The sequence below is a fragment of the Euprymna scolopes genome, chromosome 26 (assembly GCF_053919585.1).
Source record: "Euprymna scolopes isolate OS-2025 chromosome 26, ASM5391958v1, whole genome shotgun sequence".
Taxonomy (NCBI): domain Eukaryota; kingdom Metazoa; phylum Mollusca; class Cephalopoda; order Sepiida; family Sepiolidae; genus Euprymna; species Euprymna scolopes.
Genome location: NC_136507.1, coordinates 29,561,965 through 29,583,008, shown reverse-complemented (window position 1 = coordinate 29,583,008; position 21,044 = coordinate 29,561,965). Strand labels below are relative to the sequence as shown.

The 21,044-nt window shown below is 34.1% G+C and overlaps 1 protein-coding gene across 1 annotated transcript in view; it reads right to left on the bottom strand.

The window, feature by feature from the left end:
- LOC145247954 (outer dynein arm-docking complex subunit 2-like) overlaps nt 1-21,044 on the bottom strand; it is a 627,728-nt gene that overhangs the window by 461,618 nt on the left and 145,066 nt on the right. The window lies entirely within an intron of this gene.

Below are 21,044 nucleotides of genomic sequence, written 5' to 3'. Positions count from 1 at the left end.
TTTTCCTAAACAACTGGAATGGACTTTTCTTGGTGGCCGAACTGTTAACGTTGCAGATGGGTTTTTTTTGACACTTTATTTTCCTACTTTTACTCATGACTCCGGGTTTGATCCTTCCTACTTACCTACCATAACATTTTTTAAAACTCCCCCCCCCTCCGTCCCGGAAACAAACACTCGGGCAACGCCGGGTACCCCCGCTAGTCTATCTTCTATCTATATAAATAAAATGAATTCATTTTTTCCCGTCTGATTTTGACAATAATAGGATTAAAAATCAAGATATTTCATGCGAATATAATATGCACAAACGGCAGAACAATATCTGAGGTGTGTTATACGCTTATTATTTCTCAAATTCCTCAATAATCTTAGATTTCTATACTTTTTCTGCTGAGAAGTCACGGCCAAAATCGGTTAAGATCAATGGAAGCGGTAAAATATTTTCTCTCTAATAAATTCCTCCTCCCCCTGCCACCACTTAACACCGTTTGGGGGATCGTTCACAAGGAACAGTTGAGAAGAGAACACCGGTTTGGCTTCGTAGTTCTTTCATGTGAAGTTATTTAAAATCACTAAACTAAGCTGCAGTGCTCTGTGGCGTAGTGGTTAGCGTGCTGGACAATTCACATTATATTTTCACGTTCGCGCCGACCTACCGTAGTCGTTTTTTTTTTTTTCCTAAACAACTGGAATGGACTTTTCTTGGTGGCCGAACTGTTAACGTTGCAGATGGGTTTTTTTTGACACTTTATTTTCCTACTTTTACTCATGACTCCGGGTTTGATCCTTCCTACTTACCTACCATAACATTTTTTAAAACTCCCCCCCCTCCGTCCCGGAAACAAACACTCGGGCAACGCCGGGTACCCCCGCTAGTCTATCTATATAAATAAAATGAACTCATTTTTTCCCGTCTGATTTTGACAATAATAGGATTAAAAATCAAGATATTTCATGCAAATATAATATGCACAAACGGCAGAACAATATCTGAGGTGTGTTATACGCTTATTATTTCTCAAATTCCTCAATAATCTTAGATTTCTATACTTTTTCTGCTGAGAAGTCACGGCCAAAATCGGTTAAGATCAATGGAAGCGGTAAAATATTTTCTCTCTAATAAATTCCTCCTCCCCCTGCCACCACTTAACACCGTTTGGGGATCGTTCACAAGGAACAGTTGAGAAGAGAACACCGGTTTGGCTTCGTAGTTCTTTCATGTGAAGTTATTTAAAATCACTAAACTAAGCTGCAGTGCTCTGTGGCGTAGTGGTTAGCGTGCTGGACAATTCACATTATATTTTCACGTTCGCGCCGACCTACCGTAGTCGTTTTTTTTTTTTCCTAAACAACTGGAATGGACTTTTCTTGGTGGCCGAACTGTTAACGTTGCAGATGGGTTTTTTTTGACACTTTATTTTCCTACTTTTACTCATGACTCCGGGTTTGATCCTTCCTACTTACCTACCATAACATTTTTTAAAACTCCCCCCCCTCCGTCCCGGAAACAAACACTCGGGCAACGCCGGGTACCCCCGCTAGTCTATCTTCTATATAAATAAAATGAATTCATTTTTTCCCGTCTGATTTTGACAATAATAGGATTAAAAATCAAGATATTTCATGCAAATATAATATGCACAAACGGCAGAACAATATCTGAGGTGTGTTATACGCTTATTATTTCTCAAATTCCTCAATAATCTTAGATTTCTATACTTTTTCTGCTGAGAAGTCACGGCCAAAATCGGTTAAGATCAATGGAAGCGGTAAAATATTTTCTCTCTAATAAATTCCTCCTCCCCCTGCCACCACTTAACACCGTTTGGGGATCGTTCACAAGGAACAGTTGAGAAGAGAACACCGGTTTGGCTTCGTAGTTCTTTCATGTGAAGTTATTTAAAATCACTAAACTAAGCTGCAGTGCTCTGTGGCGTAGTGGTTAGCGTGCTGGACAATTCACATTATATTTTCACGTTCGCGCCGACCTACCGTAGTCGTTTTTTTTTTTTCCTAAACAACTGGAATGGACTTTTCTTGGTGGCCGAACTGTTAACGTTGCAGATGGGTTTTTTTTGACACTTTATTTTCCTACTTTTACTCATGACTCCGGGTTTGATCCTTCCTACTTACCTACCATAACATTTTTTAAAACTCCCCCCCCTCCGTCCCGGAAACAAACACTCGGGCAACGCCGGGTACCCCCGCTAGTCTATCTTCTATATAAATAAAATGAATTCATTTTTTCCCGTCTGATTTTGACAATAATAGGATTAAAAATCAAGATATTTCATGCAAATATAATATGCACAAACGGCAGAACAATATCTGAGGTGTGTTATACGCTTATTATTTCTCAAATTCCTCAATAATCTTAGATTTCTATACTTTTTCTGCTGAGAAGTCACGGCCAAAATCGGTTAAGATCAATGGAAGCGGTAAAATATTTTCTCTCTAATAAATTCCTCCTCCCCCTGCCACCACTTAACACCGTTTGGGGATCGTTCACAAGGAACAGTTGAGAAGAGAACACCGGTTTGGCTTCGTAGTTCTTTCATGTGAAGTTATTTAAAATCACTATACTAAGCTGCAGTGTTCTGTGGCGTAGTGGTTAGCGTGCTGGACAATTCACATTATATTTTCACGTTCGCGCCGACCTACCGTAGTCGTTTTTTTTTTTTCCTAAACAACTGGAATGGACTTTTCTTGGTGGCCGAACTGTTAACGTTGCAGATGGTTTTTTTTTCACACTTTATTTTCCTACTTTTACTCATGACTCCGGGTTTGATCCTTCCTACTTACCAACCATAATATTTTTTAAAACTCCCCCCCTCCGTCCCGGAAACAAACACTCGGGCAACGCCGGGTACCCCCGCTAGTCTATATAAATAAAATGAATTCATTTTTTCCCGTCTGATTTTGACAATAATAGGATTAAAAATCAAGATATTTCATGCAAATATAATATGCACAAACGGCAGAACAATATCTGAGGTGTGTTATACGCTTATTATTTCTCAAATTCCTCAATAATCTTAGATTTCTATACTTTTTCTGCTGAGAAGTCACGGCCAAAATCGGTTAAGATCAATGGAAGTGGTAAAATATTTTCTATCTAATAAATTCCTCCTCCCCCTGCCACCACGTAACACCGTTTGGGGATCGTTCACAAGGAACAGTTGAGAAGAGAACACCGGTTTGGCTTCGTAGTTCTTTCATGTGAAGTTATTTAAAATCACTAAACTAAGCTGCAGTGCTCTGTGGCGTAGTGGTTAGCGTGCTGGACAATTCACATTATATTTTCACGTTCGCGCCGACCTACCGTAGTCGTTTTTTTTTTTCCTAAACAACTGGAATGGACTTTTCTTGGTGGCCGAACTGTTAACGTTGCAGATGGTTTTTTTTTTCACACTTTATTTTCCTACTTTTACTCATGACTCCGGGTTTGATCCTTCCTACTTACCTGCCATAACATTTTTTAAAACTCCCCCCCTCCGTCCCGGAAACAAACACTCGGGCAACGCCGGGTACCCCCGCTAGTTAGACAATATTATTAACTCATCTATCTTCTCTTCTATCTTCTATTCTATATAAATAAAATGAATTCATTTTTTCCCGTCTGATTTTGACAATAATAGGATTCAAAATCAAGATATTTCATGCAAATATAATATGCACAAACGGCAGAACAATATCTGAGGTGTGTTATACGCTTATTATTTCTCAAATTCCTCAATAATCTTAGATTTCTATACTTTTTCTGCTGAAAAGTCACGGCCAAAATCGGTTAAGATCAATGGAAGTGGTAACATATTTTCTCTCTAATAAATTCCTCCTCCCCCTGCCACCACTTAACACCGTTTGGGGATCGTTCACAAGGAACAGTTGAGAAGAGAACACCGGTTTGGCTTCGTAGTTCTTTCATGTGAAGTTATTTAAAATCACTAAACTAAGCTTCAGTGCTCTGTGGCGTAGTGGTTAGCGTGCTGGACAATTCACATTATATTTTCACGTTCGCGCCGACCTACCGTAGTCGTTTTTTTTTTTCCTAAACAACTGGAATGGACTTTTCTTGGTGGCCGAACTGTTAACGTTGCAGATGGTTTTTTTTTCACACTTTATTTTCCTACTTTTACTCATGACTCCGGGTTTGATCCTTCCTACTTACCTACCATAACATTTTTTAAAACTCCCCCCCTCCGTCCCGGAAACATACACTCGGGCAACGCCGGGTACCCCCGCTAGTAAGACAATATTATTAACTCATCTATCTTCTATCTTCTCTTCTATCTATTTATATATATATATAAATAAAATGAACTCATTTTTTCCCGTCTGATTTTGACAATAATAGGATTAAAAATCAAGATATTTCATGCAAATATAATATGCACAAACGGCAGAACAATATCTGAGGTGTGTTATACGCTTATTATTTCTCAAATTCCTCGATAATCTTAAATTTCTATACTTTTTCTGCTGAGAAGTCACGGCCAAAATCGGTTAAGATCAATGGAAGTGGTAAAATATTTTCTCTCTAATAAATTCCTCCTCCCCCTGCCACCACTTAACACCGTTTGGGGATCGTTCACAAGGAACAGTTGAGAAGAGAACACCGGTTTGGCTTCGTAGTTCTTTCATGTGAAGTTATTTAAAATCACTAAACTAAGCTGCAGTGCTCTGTGGCGTAGTGGTTAGCGTGCTGGACAATTCACATTATATTTTCACGTTCGCGCCGATCTACCGTAGTCGTTTTTTTTTTCCTAAACAACTGGAATGGACTTTTCTTGGTGGCCGAACTGTTAACGTTGCAGATGGTTTTTTTTTCACACTTTATTTTCCTACTTTTACTCATGACTCCGGGTTTGATCCTTCCTACTTACCTACCATAACATTTTTTAAAACTCCCCCCCCCTCCGTCCCGGAAACATACACTCGGGCAACGCCGGGTACCCCCGCTAGTAAGACAATATTAATAACTCATCTATCTTCTATCTTCTCTTCTATCTATTTATTTATTATATATATATATAAATAAAATGAACTCATTTTTTCCCGTCTGATTTTGACAATAATAGGATTAAAAATCAAGATATTTCATGCAAATATAATATGCACAAACGGCAGAACAATATCTGAGGTGTGTTATACGCTTATTATTTCTCAAATCCCTCGATAATCTTAGATTTCTATACCTTTTCTGCTGAGAAATCACGGCCAAAATCGGTTAAGATCAATGGAAGTGGTAAAATATTTTCTCTCTAATAAATTCCTCCTCCCCCTGCCACCACTTAACACCGTTTGGGGATCGTTCACAAGGAACAGTTGAGAAGAGAACACCGGTTTGGCTTCGTAGTTCTTTCATGTGAAGTTATTTAAAATCACTAAACTAAACTGCAGTTCTCTGTGGCGTAGTGGTTAGCGTGCTGGACAATTCACATTATATTTTCACGTTCGCGCCGACCTACCGTAGTCGTTTTTTTTTTTTTCCTAAACAACTGGAATGGACTTTTCTTGGTGGCCGAACTGTTAACGTTGCAGATGTTTTTTTTTTTTTTCACACTTTATTTTCCTACTTTTACTCATGACTCCGGGTTTGATCCTTCCTACTTACCTACCATAACATTTTTTAAAACTCCCCCCCCCCTCCGTCCCGGAAACAAACACTCGGGCAACGCCGGGTACCCCCGCTAGTTAGACAATATTTTTAACTCATCTATCTTCTATCTTCTCTTCTATCTTCTTCTTCTATCTTCTATCTATATAAATAAAATGAACTCATTTTTTCCCGTCTGATTTTGACAATAATAGGATTAAAAATCAAGATATTTCATGCAAATATAATATGCACAAACGGCAGAACAATATCTGAGGTGTGTTATACGCTTATTATTTCTCAAATTCCTCAATAATCTTAGATTTCTATACTTTTTCTGCTGAGAAGTCACGGCCAAAATCGGTTAAGATCAATGGAAGCGGTAAAATATTTTCTCTCTAATAAATTCCTCCTCCCCCTGCCACCACTTAACACCGTTTGGGGATCGTTCACAAGGAACAGTTGAGAAGAGAACACCGGTTTGGCTTCGTAGTTCTTTCATGTGAAGTTATTTAAAATCACTAAACTAAGCTGCAGTGCTCTGTGGCGTAGTGGTTAGCGTGCTGGACAATTCACATTATATTTTCACGTTCGCGCCGACCTACCGTAGTCGTTTTTTTTTTTTCCTAAACAACTGGAATGGACTTTTCTTGGTGGCCGAACTGTTAACGTTGCAGATGGTTTTTTTTGACACTTTATTTTCCTACTTTTACTCATGACTCCGGGTTTGATCCTTCCTACTTACCTACCATAACATTTTTTAAAACTCCCCCCCCCTCCGTCCCGGAAACAAACACTCAGGCAACGCCGGGTACCCCCGCTAGTCTATCTATCTATATAAATAAAATGAATTCATTTTTTCCCGTCTGATTTTGACAATAATAGGATTAAAAATCAAGATATTTCATGCAAATATAATATGCACAAACGGCAGAACAATATCTGAGGTGTGTTATACGCTTATTATTTCTCAAATTCCTCAATAATCTTAGATTTCTATACTTTTTCTGCTGAGAAGTCACGGCCAAAATCGGTTAAGATCAATGGAAGTGTTAAAATATTTTCTCTCTAATAAATTCCTCCTCCCCCTGCCACCACTTAACACCGTTTGGGGATCGTTCACAAGGAACAGTTGAGAAGAGAACACCGGTTTGACTTCGTAGTTCTTTCATGTGAAGTTATTTAAAATCACTAAACTAAGCTGCAGTGCTCTGTGGCGTAGTGGTTAGCGTGCTGGACAATTCACATTATATTTTCACGTTCGCGCCGACCTACCGTAGTCGTTTTTTTTTTTTCCTAAACAACTGGAATGGACTTTTCTTGGTGGCCGAACTGTTAACGTTGCAGATGGTTTTTTTTTCACACTTTATTTTCCTACTTTTACTCATGACTCCGGGTTTGATCCTTCCTACTTACCTATCAGACCATTTTTTAAAACTCCCCCCCCCTCCGTCCCGGAAACAAACACTCGGGCAACGCCGGGTACCCCCGCTAGTCTATCTATATAAATAAAATGAACTCATTTTTTCCCGTCTGATTTTGACAATAATAGGATTAAAAATCAAGATATTTCATGCAAATATAATATGCACAAACGGCAGAACAATATCTGAGGTGTGTTATACGCTTATTATTTCTCAAATTCCTCAATAATCTTAGATTTCTATACTTTTTCTGCTGAGAAGTCACGGCCAAAATCGGTTAAGATCAATGGAAGTGTTAAAATATTTTCTCTCTAATAAATTCCTCCTCCCCCTGCCACCACTTAACACCGTTTGGGGATCGTTCACAAGGAACAGTTGAGAAGAGAACACCGGTTTGGCTTCGTAGTTCTTTCATGTGAAGTTATTTAAAATCACTAAACTAAGCTGCAGTGCTCTGTGGCGTAGTGGTTAGCGTGCTGGACAATTCACATTATATTTTCACGTTTGCGCCGATCTACCGTAGTCGTTTTTTTTTTTCCTAAACAACTGGAATGGACTTTTCTTGGTGGCCGAACTGTTAACGTTGCAGATGGTTTTTTTTTCACACTTTATTTTCCTACTTTTACTCATGACTCCGGGTTTGATCCTTCCTACTTACCTACCATAACATTTTATAAACCTCCCCCCCCCCTCATCCCGGAAACATACACTCGGGCAACGCCGGGTACCCCCGCTAGTTAGACAATATTATTAACTCATCTATCTTCTTTCTTCTCTTCTATCTTCTTCTTCTATCTTCTATTCTATCTATATAAATAAAATGAACTCATTTTTTCCCGTCTGATTTTGACAATAATAGGATTAAAAATCAAGATATTTCATGCAAATATAATATGCACAAACGGCAGAACAATATCTGAGGTGTGTTATACGCTTATTATTTCTCAAATTCCTCGATAATCTTAGATTTCTATACTTTTTCTGCTGAGAAATCACGGCCAAAATCGGTTAAGATCAATGGAAGTGGTAAAATATTTTCTCTCTAATAAATTCCTCCTCCCCCTGCCACCACTTAACACCGTTTGGGGATCGTTCACAAGGAACAGTTGAGAAGAGAACACCGGTTTGGCTTCGTAGTTCTTTCATGTGAAGTTATTTAAAATCACTAAACTAAACTGCAGTTCTCTGTGGCGTAGTGGTTAGCGTGCTGGACAATTCACATTATATTTTCACGTTCGCGCCGACCTACCGTAGTCGTTTTTTTTTTTTTTTCCTAAACAACTGGAATGGACTTTTCTTGGTGGCCGAACTGTTAACGTTGCAGATGTTTTTTTTTTTTTTCACACTTTATTTTCCTACTTTTACTCATGACTCCGGGTTTGATCCTTCCTACTTACCTACCATAACATTTTTTAAAACTCCCCCCCCTCCGTCCCGGAAACAAACACTCGGGCAACGCCGGGTACCCCCGCTAGTTAGACAATATTATTAACTCATCTATCTTCTATCTTCTCTTCTATCTTCTTCTTCTATCTTCTATATAAATAAAATGAACTCATTTTTTCCCGTCTGATTTTGACAATAATAGGATTAAAAATCAAGATATTTCATGCAAATATAATATGCACAAACGGCAGAACAATATCTGAGGTGTGTTATACGCTTATTATTTCTCAAATTCCTCGATAATCTTAGATTTCTATACTTTTTCTGCTGAGAAATCACGGCCAAAATCGGTTAAGATCAATGGAAGTGGTAAAATATTTTCTCTCTAATAAATTCCTCCTCCCCCTGCCACCACTTAACACCGTTTGGGGATCGTTCACAAGGAACAGTTGAGAAGAGAACACCGGTTTGGCTTCGTAGTTCTTTCATGTGAAGTTATTTAAAATCACTAAACTAAACTGCAGTTCTCTGTGGCGTAGTGGTTAGCGTGCTGGACAATTCACATTATATTTTCACGTTCGCGCCGACCTACCGTAGTCGTTTTTTTTTTTTTTTCCTAAACAACTGGAATGGACTTTTCTTGGTGGCCGAACTGTTAACGTTGCAGATGTTTTTTTTTTTTTTCACACTTTATTTTCCTACTTTTACTCATGACTCCGGGTTTGATCCTTCCTACTTACCTACCATAACATTTTTTAAAACTCCCCCCCCTCCGTCCCGGAAACAAACACTCGGGCAACGCCGGGTACCCCCGCTAGTTAGACAATATTATTAACTCATCTATCTTCTATCTTCTCTTCTATCTTCTTCTTCTATCTTCTATATAAATAAAATGAACTCATTTTTTCCCGTCTGATTTTGACAATAATAGGATTAAAAATCAAGATATTTCATGCAAATATAATATGCACAAACGGCAGAACAATATCTGAGGTGTGTTATACGCTTATTATTTCTCAAATTCCTCGATAATCTTAGATTTCTATACTTTTTCTGCTGAGAAATCACGGCCAAAATCGGTTAAGATCAATGGAAGTGGTAAAATATTTTCTCTCTAATAAATTCCTCCTCCCCCTGCCACCACTTAACACCGTTTGGGGATCGTTCACAAGGAACAGTTGAGAAGAGAACACCGGTTTGGCTTCGTAGTTCTTTCATGTGAAGTTATTTAAAATCACTAAACTAAACTGCAGTTCTCTGTGGCGTAGTGGTTAGCGTGCTGGACAATTCACATTATATTTTCACGTTCGCGCCGACCTACCGTAGTCGTTTTTTTTTTTTTCCTAAACAACTGGAATGGACTTTTCTTGGTGGCCGAACTGTTAACGTTGCAGATGTTTTTTTTTTTTTCACACTTTATTTTCCTACTTTTACTCATGACTCCGGGTTTGATCCTTCCTACTTACCTACCATAACATTTTTTAAAACTCCCCCCCCTCCGTCCCGGAAACAAACACTCGGGCAACGCCGGGTACCCCCGCTAGTTAGACAATATTATTAACTCATCTATCTTCTATCTTCTCTTCTATCTTCTTCTTCTATCTTCTATATAAATAAAATGAACTCATTTTTTCCCGTCTGATTTTGACAATAATAGGATTAAAAATCAAGATATTTCATGCAAATATAATATGCACAAACGGCAGAACAATATCTGAGGTGTGTTATACGCTTATTATTTCTCAAATTCCTCGATAATCTTAGATTTCTATACTTTTTCTGCTGAGAAATCACGGCCAAAATCGGTTAAGATCAATGGAAGTGTTAAAATATTTTCTCTCTAATAAATTCCTCCTCCCCCTGCCACCACTTAACACCGTTTGGGGATCGTTCACAAGGAACAGTTGAGAAGAGAACACCGGTTTGGCTTCGTAGTTCTTTCATGTGAAGTTATTTAAAATCACTAAACTAAGCTGCAGTGCTCTGTGGCGTAGTGGTTAGCGTGCTGGACAATTCACATTATATTTTCACGTTCGCGCCGATCTACCGTAGTCGTTTTTTTTTTCCTAAACAACTGGAATGGACTTTTCTTGGTGGCCGAACTGTTAACGTTGCAGATGGTTTTTTTTTCACACTTTATTTTCCTACTTTTACTCATGACTCCGGGTTTGATCCTTCCTACTTACCTACCATAACATTTTTTAAAACTCCCCCCCTCCGTCCCGGAAACATACACTCGGGCAACGCCGGGTACCCCCGCTAGTAAGACAATATTATTAACTCATCTATCTTCTATCTTCTCTTCTATCTATTTATTTATATATAAATAAAATGAACTCATTTTTTCCCGTCTGATTTTGACAATAATAGGATTAAAAATCAAGATATTTCATGCAAATATAATATGCACAAACGGCAGAACAATATCTGAGGTGTGTTATACGCTTATTATTTCTCAAATTCCTCGATAATCTTAGATTTCTATACTTTTTCTCCTGAGAAATCACGGCCAAAATCGGTTAAGATCAATGGAAGTGGTAAAATATTTTCTCTCTAATAAATTCCTCCTCCCCCTGCCACCACTTAACACCGTTTGGGGATCGTTCACAAGGAACAGTTGAGAAGAGAACACCGGTTTGGCTTCGTAGTTCTTTCATGTGAAGTTATTTAAAATCACTAAACTAAACTGCAGTTCTCTGTGGCGTAGTGGTTAGCGTGCTGGACAATTCACATTATATTTTCACGTTCGCGCCGACCTACTGTAGTCGTTTTTTTTTTTTTTCCTAAACAACTGGAATGGACTTTTCTTGGTGGCCGAACTGTTAACGTTGCAGATGTTTTTTTTTTTTTCACACTTTATTTTCCTACTTTTACTCATGACTCCGGGTTTGATCCTTCCTACTTACCTACCATAACATTTTTTAAAACTCCCCCCCCCCTCCGTCCCGGAAACAAACACTCGGGCAACGCCGGGTACCCCCGCTAGTCTATCTATATAAATAAAATGAATTAATTTTTTCCCGTCTGATTTTGACAATAATAGGATTAAAAATCAAGATATTTCATGCAAATATAATATGCACAAACGGCAGAACAATATCTGAGGTGTGTTATACGCTTATTATTTCTCAAATTCCTCAATAATCTTAGATTTCTATACTTTTTCTGCTGAGAAGTCACGGCCAAAATCGGTTAAGATCAATGGAAGTGTTAAAATATTTTCTCTCTAATAAATTCCTCCTCCCCCTGCCACCACTTAACACCGTTTGGGGATCGTTCACAAGGAACAGTTGAGAAGAGAACACCGGTTTGGCTTCGTAGTTCTTTCATGTGAAGTTATTTAAAATCACTAAACTAAGCTGCAGTGCTCTGTGGCGTAGTGGTTAGCGTGCTGGACAATTCACATTATATTTTCACGTTTGCGCCGATCTACCGTAGTCGTTTTTTTTTTTTTCCTAAACAATTGGAATGGACTTTTCTTGGTGGCCGAACTGTTAACGTTGCAGATGGTTTTTTTTTCACACTTTATTTTCCTACTTTTACTCATGACTCCGGGTTTGATCCTTCCTACTAACCTACCATAACATTTTATAAACCTCCCCCCCCTCCGTCCCGGAAACATACACTTGGGCAACGCCGGGTACCCCCGCTAGTTAGACAATATTATTAACTCATCTATCTTCTTTCTTCTCTTCTATCTTCTTCTTCTATCTTCTATTCTATATAAATAAAATGAACTCATTTTTTCCCGTCTGATTTTGACAATAATAGGATTAAAAATCAAGATATTTCATGCAAATATAATATGCACAAACGGCAGAACAATATCTGAGGTGTGTTATACGCTTATTATTTCTCAAATTCCTCGATAATCTTAGATTTCTATACTTTTTCTGTTGAGAAATCACGGCCAAAATCGGTTAAGATCAATGAAAGTGGTAAAATATTTTCTCTCTAATAAATTCCTCCTCCCCCTGCCACCACTTAACACCGTTTGGGGATCGTTCACAAGGAACAGTTGAGAAGAGAACACCGGTTTGGCTTCGTAGTTCTTTCATGTGAAGTTATTTAAAATCACTAAACTAAACTGCAGTTCTCTGTGGCGTAGTGGTAATCGTGCTGGACAATTCACATTATATTTTCACGTTCGCGCCGACCTACCGTAGTCGTTTTTTTTTTTTTTCCTAAACAACTGGAATGGACTTTTCTTGGTGGCCGAACTGTTAACGTTGCAGATGTTTTTTTTTTTTTCACACTTTATTTTCCTACTTTTACTCATGACTCCGGGTTTGATCCTTCCTACTTACCTACCATAACATTTTTTAAAACTCCCCCCCCCCTCCGTCCCGGAAACAAACACTCGGGCAACGCCGGGTACCCCCGCTAGTTAGACAATATTATTAACTCATCTATCTTCTATCTTCTCTTCTATCTTCTTCTTCTATCTTCTATATTAATAAAATGAACTCATTTTTTCCCGTCTGATTTTGACAATAATAGGATTAAAAATCAAGATATTTCATGCAAATATAATATGCACAAACGGCAGAACAATATCTGAGGTGTGTTATACGCTTATTATTTCTCAAATTCCTCGATAATCTTAGATTTCTATACTTTTTCTGTTGAGAAATCACGGCCAAAATCGGTTAAGATCAATGGAAGTGGTAAAATATTTTCTCTCTAATAAATTCCTCCTCCCCCTGCCACCACTTAACACCGTTTGGGGATCGTTCACAAGGAACAGTTGAGAAGAGAACACCGGTTTGGCTTCGTAGTTCTTTCATGTGAAGTTATTTAAAATCACTAAACTAAACTGCAGTTCTCTGTGGCGTAGTGGTTATCGTGCTGGACAATTCACATTATATTTTCACGTTCGCGCCGACCTACCGTAGTCGTTTTTTTTTTTTTTCCTAAACAACTGGAATGGACTTTTCTTGGTGGCCGAACTGTTAACGTTGCAGATGTTTTTTTTTTTTCACACTTTATTTTCCTACTTTTACTCATGACTCCGGGTTTGATCCTTCCTACTTACCTACCATAACATTTTTTAAAACTCCCCCCCCCTCCGTCCCGGAAACAAACACTCGGGCAACGCCGGGTACCCCCGCTAGTTAGACAATATTATTAACTCATCTATCTTCTATCTTCTCTTCTATCTTCTTCTTCTATCTTCTTCTATATTAATAAAATGAACTCATTTTTTCCCGTCTGATTTTGACAATAATAGGATTAAAAATCAAGATATTTCATGCAAATATAATATGCACAAACGGCAGAACAATATCTGAGGTGTGTTATACGCTTATTATTTCTCAAATTCCTCGATAATCTTAGATTTCTATACTTTTTCTGTTGAGAAATCACGGCCAAAATCGGTTAAGATCAATGGAAGTGGTAAAATATTTTCTCTCTAATAAATTCCTCCTCCCTCTGCCACCACTTAACACCGTTTGGGGATCGTTCACAAGGAACAGTTGAGAAGAGAACACCGGTTTGGCTTCGTAGTTCTTTCATGTGAAGTTATTTAAAATCACTAAACTAAACTGCAGTTCTCTGTGGCGTAGTGGTTATCGTGCTGGACAATTCACATTATATTTTCACGTTCGCGCCGACCTACCGTAGTCGTTTTTTTTTTTTTTCCTAAACAACTGGAATGGACTTTTCTTGGTGGCCGAACTGTTAACGTTGCAGATGTTTTTTTTTTTTTCACACTTTATTTTCCTACTTTTACTCATGACTCCGGGTTTGATCCTTCCTACTTACCTACCATAACATTTTTTAAAACTCCCCCCCCCTCCGTCCCGGAAACAAACACTCGGGCAACGCCGGGTACCCCCGCTAGTTAGACAATATTATTAACTCATCTATCTTCTATCTTCTCTTCTATCTTCTTCTTCTATCTTCTTCTATATTAATAAAATGAACTCATTTTTTCCCGTCTGATTTTGACAATAATAGGATTAAAAATCAAGATATTTCATGCAAATATAATATGCACAAACGGCAGAACAATATCTGAGGTGTGTTATACGCTTATTATTTCTCAAATTCCTCGATAATCTTAGATTTCTATACTTTTTCTGCTGAGAAATCACGGCCAAAATCGGTTAAGATCAATGGAAGTGTTAAAATATTTTCTCTCTAATAAATTCCTCCTCCCCCTGCCACCACTTAACACCGTTTGGGGATCGTTCACAAGGAACAGTTGAGAAGAGAACACCGGTTTGGCTTCGTAGTTCTTTCATGTGAAGTTATTTAAAATCACTAAACTAAGCTGCAGTTCTCTGTGGCGTAGTGGTTAGCGTGCTGGACAATTCACATTATATTTTCACGTTCGCGCCGACCTACCGTAGTCGTTTTTTTTTTTTTTCCTAAACAACTGGAATGGACTTTTCTTGGTGGCCGAACTGTTAACGTTGCAGATGTTTTTTTTTTTTTCACACTTTATTTTCCTACTTTTACTCATGACTCCGGGTTTGATCCTTCCTACTTACCTACCATAACATTTTTTAAAACTCCCCCCCCCCTCCGTCCCGGAAACAAACACTCGGGCAACGCCGGGTACCCCCGCTAGTTAGACAATATTATTAACTCATCTATCTTCTATCTTCTCTTCTATCTTCTTCTTCTATCTATATAAATAAAATGAACTCATTTTTCCCGTCTGATTTTGACAATAATAGGATTAAAAATCAAGATATTTCATGCAAATATAATATGCACAAACGGCAGAACAATATCTGAGGTGTGTTATACGCTTATTATTTCTCAAATTCCTCGATAATCTTAGATTTCTATACTTTTTCTGTTGAGAAGTCACGGCCAAAATCGGTTAAGATCAATGGAAGCGGTAAAATATTTTCTCTCTAATAAATTCCTCCTCCCCCTGTCACCACTTAACACCGTTTGGGGATCGTTCACAAGGAACAGTTGAGAAGAGAACACCGGTTTGGCTTCGTAGTTCTTTCATGTGAAGTTATTTAAAATCACTAAACTAAGCTGCAGTTCTCTGTGGCGTAGTGGTTAGCGTGCTGAACAATTCACATTATATTTTCACGTTCGCGCCGACCTACCGTAGTCGTTTTTTTTTTTTTCCTAAACAACTGGAATGGACTTTTCTTGGTGGCCGAACTGTTAACGTTGCAGATGTTTTTTTTTTTTTCACACTTTATTTTCCTACTTTTACTCATGACTCCGGGTTTGATCCTTCCTACTTACCTACCATAACATTTTTTAAAACTCCCCCCCCTCCGTCCCGGAAACAAACACTCGGGCAACGCCGGGTACCCCCGCTAGTTAGACAATATTATTAACTCATCTATCTTCTATCTTCTCTTCTATCTTCTTCTTCTATCTATATAAATAAAATGAACTCATTTTTCCCGTCTGATTTTGACAATAATAGGATTAAAAATCAAGATATTTCATGCAAATATAATATGCACAAACGGCAGAACAATATCTGAGGTGTGTTATACGCTTATTATTTCTCAAATTCCTCGATAATCTTAGATTTCTATACTTTTTCTGCTGAGAAGTCACGGCCAAAATCGGTTAAGATCAATGGAAGCGGTAAAATATTTTCTCTCTAATAAATTCCTCCTCCCCCTGTCACCACTTAACACCGTTTGGGGATCGTTCACAAGGAACAGTTGAGAAGAGAACACCGGTTTGGCTTCGTAGTTCTTTCATGTGAAGTTATTTAAAATCACTAAACTAAGCTGCAATTCTCTGTGGCGTAGTGGTTAGCGTGCTGGACAATTCATATTATTTTTTCACGTTCGCGCCGACCGACCGTAGTCGTTTTTTTTTCCTAAACAACTGGAATGGACTTTTCTTGGTGGCCGAACTGTTAACGTTGCAGATGTTTTTTTTTTTTTTTCACACTTTATTTTCCTACTTTTACTCATGACTCCGGGTTTGATCCTTCCTACTTACCTACCATAACATTTTTTAAAACACCCCCCCCTCCGTCCCGGAAATAAACACTCGGGCAACGCCGGGTACCCCCGCTAGTAAGACAATGTTATTAACTCATTAGACAATATTATTAAATCATTAGACTATATTATTAACTCATTAGAAAATATTATTAACTCATTAGGCAATATTGTTAACTCATTAGACAATATTATTAACTCATTAGACAATATTATTAACTCGCTAGACAATATTATTAACACATTAGACAATATTATTAAATCATTAGACAATATTATTAACTCATTAGACAATATTATTAACACATTAGACAATATTATTAACACATTAGACAATATTATTAACTCATTAGACAATATTATTAACACATTAGACAATATTATTAACTCATTAGACAATATTATTAACTCATTAGACAATATTATTAACTCATTAGACAATATTATTAACTCATTAGACAATATTATTAACACATTAGACAATATTATTAACTCATTAGACAATATTATTAACTCATTAGACAATATTATTAACACATTAGACAATATTATTAACACATTAGACAATATTATTAACTCATTAGACAATATTATTAACACATTAGACAATATTATTAACACATTAGACAATATTATTAACTCATTAGACAATATTATTAACACATTAGACAATATTATTAACTCATTAGACAATATTATTAACTCATTAGACAATATTATGAACTCATTAGACAATATTATTAACACATTAGACAATATTATTAACACATTAGACAATATTATTAACTCATTAGACAATATTATTAACACATTAGACAATATTATTAACACATTAGACAATATTATTAACTCATTAGACAATATTATTAACTCATTAGACAATATTATTAACTCATTAGACAATATTATTTACACATTAGACAATATTATTAACTCATTAGACAATATTATGAACTCATTAGACTATATTATTAACTCATTAGACAATATTATTAACACATTAGACAATATTATTAACTCATTAGACAATATTATTAACACATCAGACAATATTATTAACTCATTAGACAATATTATTAACTCATTAGACAATATTATTAACTCATTAGACAATATTATTAACTCATTAGACAATATTATTAACACATTAGACAATATTATTAACTCATTAGACAATATTATTAACTCATTAGACAATATTATGAACTCATTAGACAATATTATTAACACATTAGACAATATTATTAACACATTAGACAATATTATTAACTCATTAGACAATATTATTAACACATTAGACAATATTATTAACACATTAGACAATATTATTAACTCATTAGACAATATTATTAACTCATTAGACAATATTATTAACTCATTAGACAATATTATTTACACATTAGACAATATTATTAACTCATTAGACAATATTATGAACTCATTAGACTATATTATTAACTCATTAGACAATATTATTAACACATTAGACAATATTATTAACTCATTAGACAATATTATTAACTCATTAGACAATATTATTAACACATTAGACAATATTATTAACTCATTAGACAATATTATTAACTCATTAGACAATATTATTAACTCATTAGACAATATTATTAACACATTAGACAATATTATTAACTCATTAGACAATATTATTAACTCATTAGACAATATTATTAACTCATTAGACAATATTATTAACTCATTAGACAATATTATTAACTCATTAGACAATATTATTAACTCATTAGACAATATTATTAACACATTAGACAATATTATTAACACATTAGACAATATTATTAACTCATTAGACAATATTATTAACTCATTAGACAATATTATTAACTCATTAGACAATATTATTAACACATTAGACAATATTATTAACTCATTAGACAATATTATGAACTCATTAGACTATATTATTAACTCATTAGACAATATTATTAACACATTAGACAATATTATTAGCTCATTAGACAATATTATTAAATCATTAGACAATATTATTAACACATTAGACAATATTATTAACTCATTAGACAATATTATTAACTCATTAGACAATATTATTAACTCATTAGACAATATTATTAACTCATTAGACAATATTATTAACACATTAGACAATATTATTAACACATTAGACAATATTATTAACTCATTAGACAATATTATTAACACATTAGACAATATTATTAACTCATTAGACAATATTATTAACTCATTAGACTATATTATTAACTCATTAGACAATATTATTAACACATTAGACAATATTATTAGCTCATTAGACAATATTATTAACTCATTAGACAATATTATTAACTCATTAGACAATATTATTAACACATTAGACAATATTATTAACACATTAGACAATATTATTAACTCATTAGACAATATTATGAACTCATTAGACTATATTATTAACTCATTAGACAATATTATTAACACATTAGACAATATTATTAGCTCATTAGACAATATTATTAAATCATTAGACAATATTATTAACACATTAGACAATATTATTAACTCATTAGACAATATTATTAACTCATTAGACAATATTATTAACTCATTAGACAATATTATTAACTCATTAGACAATATTATTAACTCATTAAACAATATTATTAACTCATTAGACAATATTATTAACTCATTAGACAATATTATTAACTCATTAGACAATATTATTAACTCATTAGACAATATTATTAACACATTAGACAATATTATTAACACATTAGACAATATTATTAACTCATTAGACAATATTATTAACTCATTAGACAATATTATTAACTCATTAGACAATATTATTAACTCATTAGACAATATTATTAACTCATTAGACAATATTATTAACACATTAGACAATATTATTAACTCATTAGACAATATTATTAACTCATTAGACAATATTATTAACTCATTAGACAATATTATTTACACATTAGACAATATTATTAACTCATTAGACAATATTATGAACTCATTAGACTATATTATTAACTCATTAGACAATATTATTAACACATTAGACAATATTATTAACTCATTAGACAATATTATTAACACATTAGACAATATTATTAACTCATTAGACAATATTATTAACTCATTAGACAATATTATTAACTCATTAGACAATATTATTAACTCATTAGACAATATTATTAACACATTAGACAATATTATTAACACATTAGACAATATTATTAACTCATTAGACAATATTATTAACACATTAGACAATATTATTAACACATTAGACAATATTATTAACTCATTAGACAATATTATTAACTCATTAGACAATATTATTAACTCATTAGACAATATTATTAACTCATTAGACAATATTATTAACACATTAGACAATATTATTAACTCATTAGACAATATTATTAACTCATTAGACAATATTATTAGCTCATTAGACAATATTATTAACTCATTAGACAATATTATTAACACATTAGACAATATTATTAACTCATTAGACAATATTATTAACTCATTAGACAATATTATTAACTCATTAGACAATATTATTAACTCATTAGACAATATTATTAACTCATTAGACAATATTATTAACTCATTAGACAATATTATTAACACATTAGACAATATTATTAACTCATTAGACAATATTATTAACACATTAGACAATATTATTAACTCATTAGACAATATTATTAACACATTAGACAATATTATTAACACATTAGACAATATTATTAACTCATTAGACAATATTATTAACTCATTAGACAATATTATTAGCTCATTAGACAATATTATTAACTCATTAGACAATATTATTAACACATTAGACAATATTATTAACTCATTAGACAATATTATTAACTCATTAGACAATATTATTAACTCATTAGACAATATTATTAACTCATTAGACAATATTATTAACACATTAGACAATATTATTAACACATTAGACAATATTATTAACTCATTAGACAATATTATTAACTCATTAGACAATATTATTAACTCATTAGACAATATTATTAACTCATTAGACTATATTATTAACTCATTAGACAATATTATTAACACATTAGACAATATTATTAGCTCATTAGACAATATTATTAACTCATTAGACAATATTATTAACTCATTAGACAATATTATTAACACATTAGACAATATTATTAACACATTAGACAATATTATTAACTCATTAGACAATATTATGAACTCATTAGACTATATTATTAACTCATTAGACAATATTATTAACACATTAGACAATATTATTAGCTCATTAGACAATATTATTAAATCATTAGACAATATTATTAACACATTAGACAATATTATTAACTCATTAGACAATATTATTAACTCATTAGACAATATTATTAACTCATTAGACAATATTATTAACTCATTAGACAATATTATTAACTCATTAAACAATATTATTAACTCATTAGACAATATTATTAACTCATTAGACAATATTATTAACTCATTAGACAATATTATTAACTCATTAGACAATATTATTAACACATTAGACAATATTATTAACACATTAGACAATATTATTAACTCATTAGACAATATTATTAACTCATTAGACAATATTATTAACTCATTAGACAATATTATTAACTCATTAGACAATATTATTAA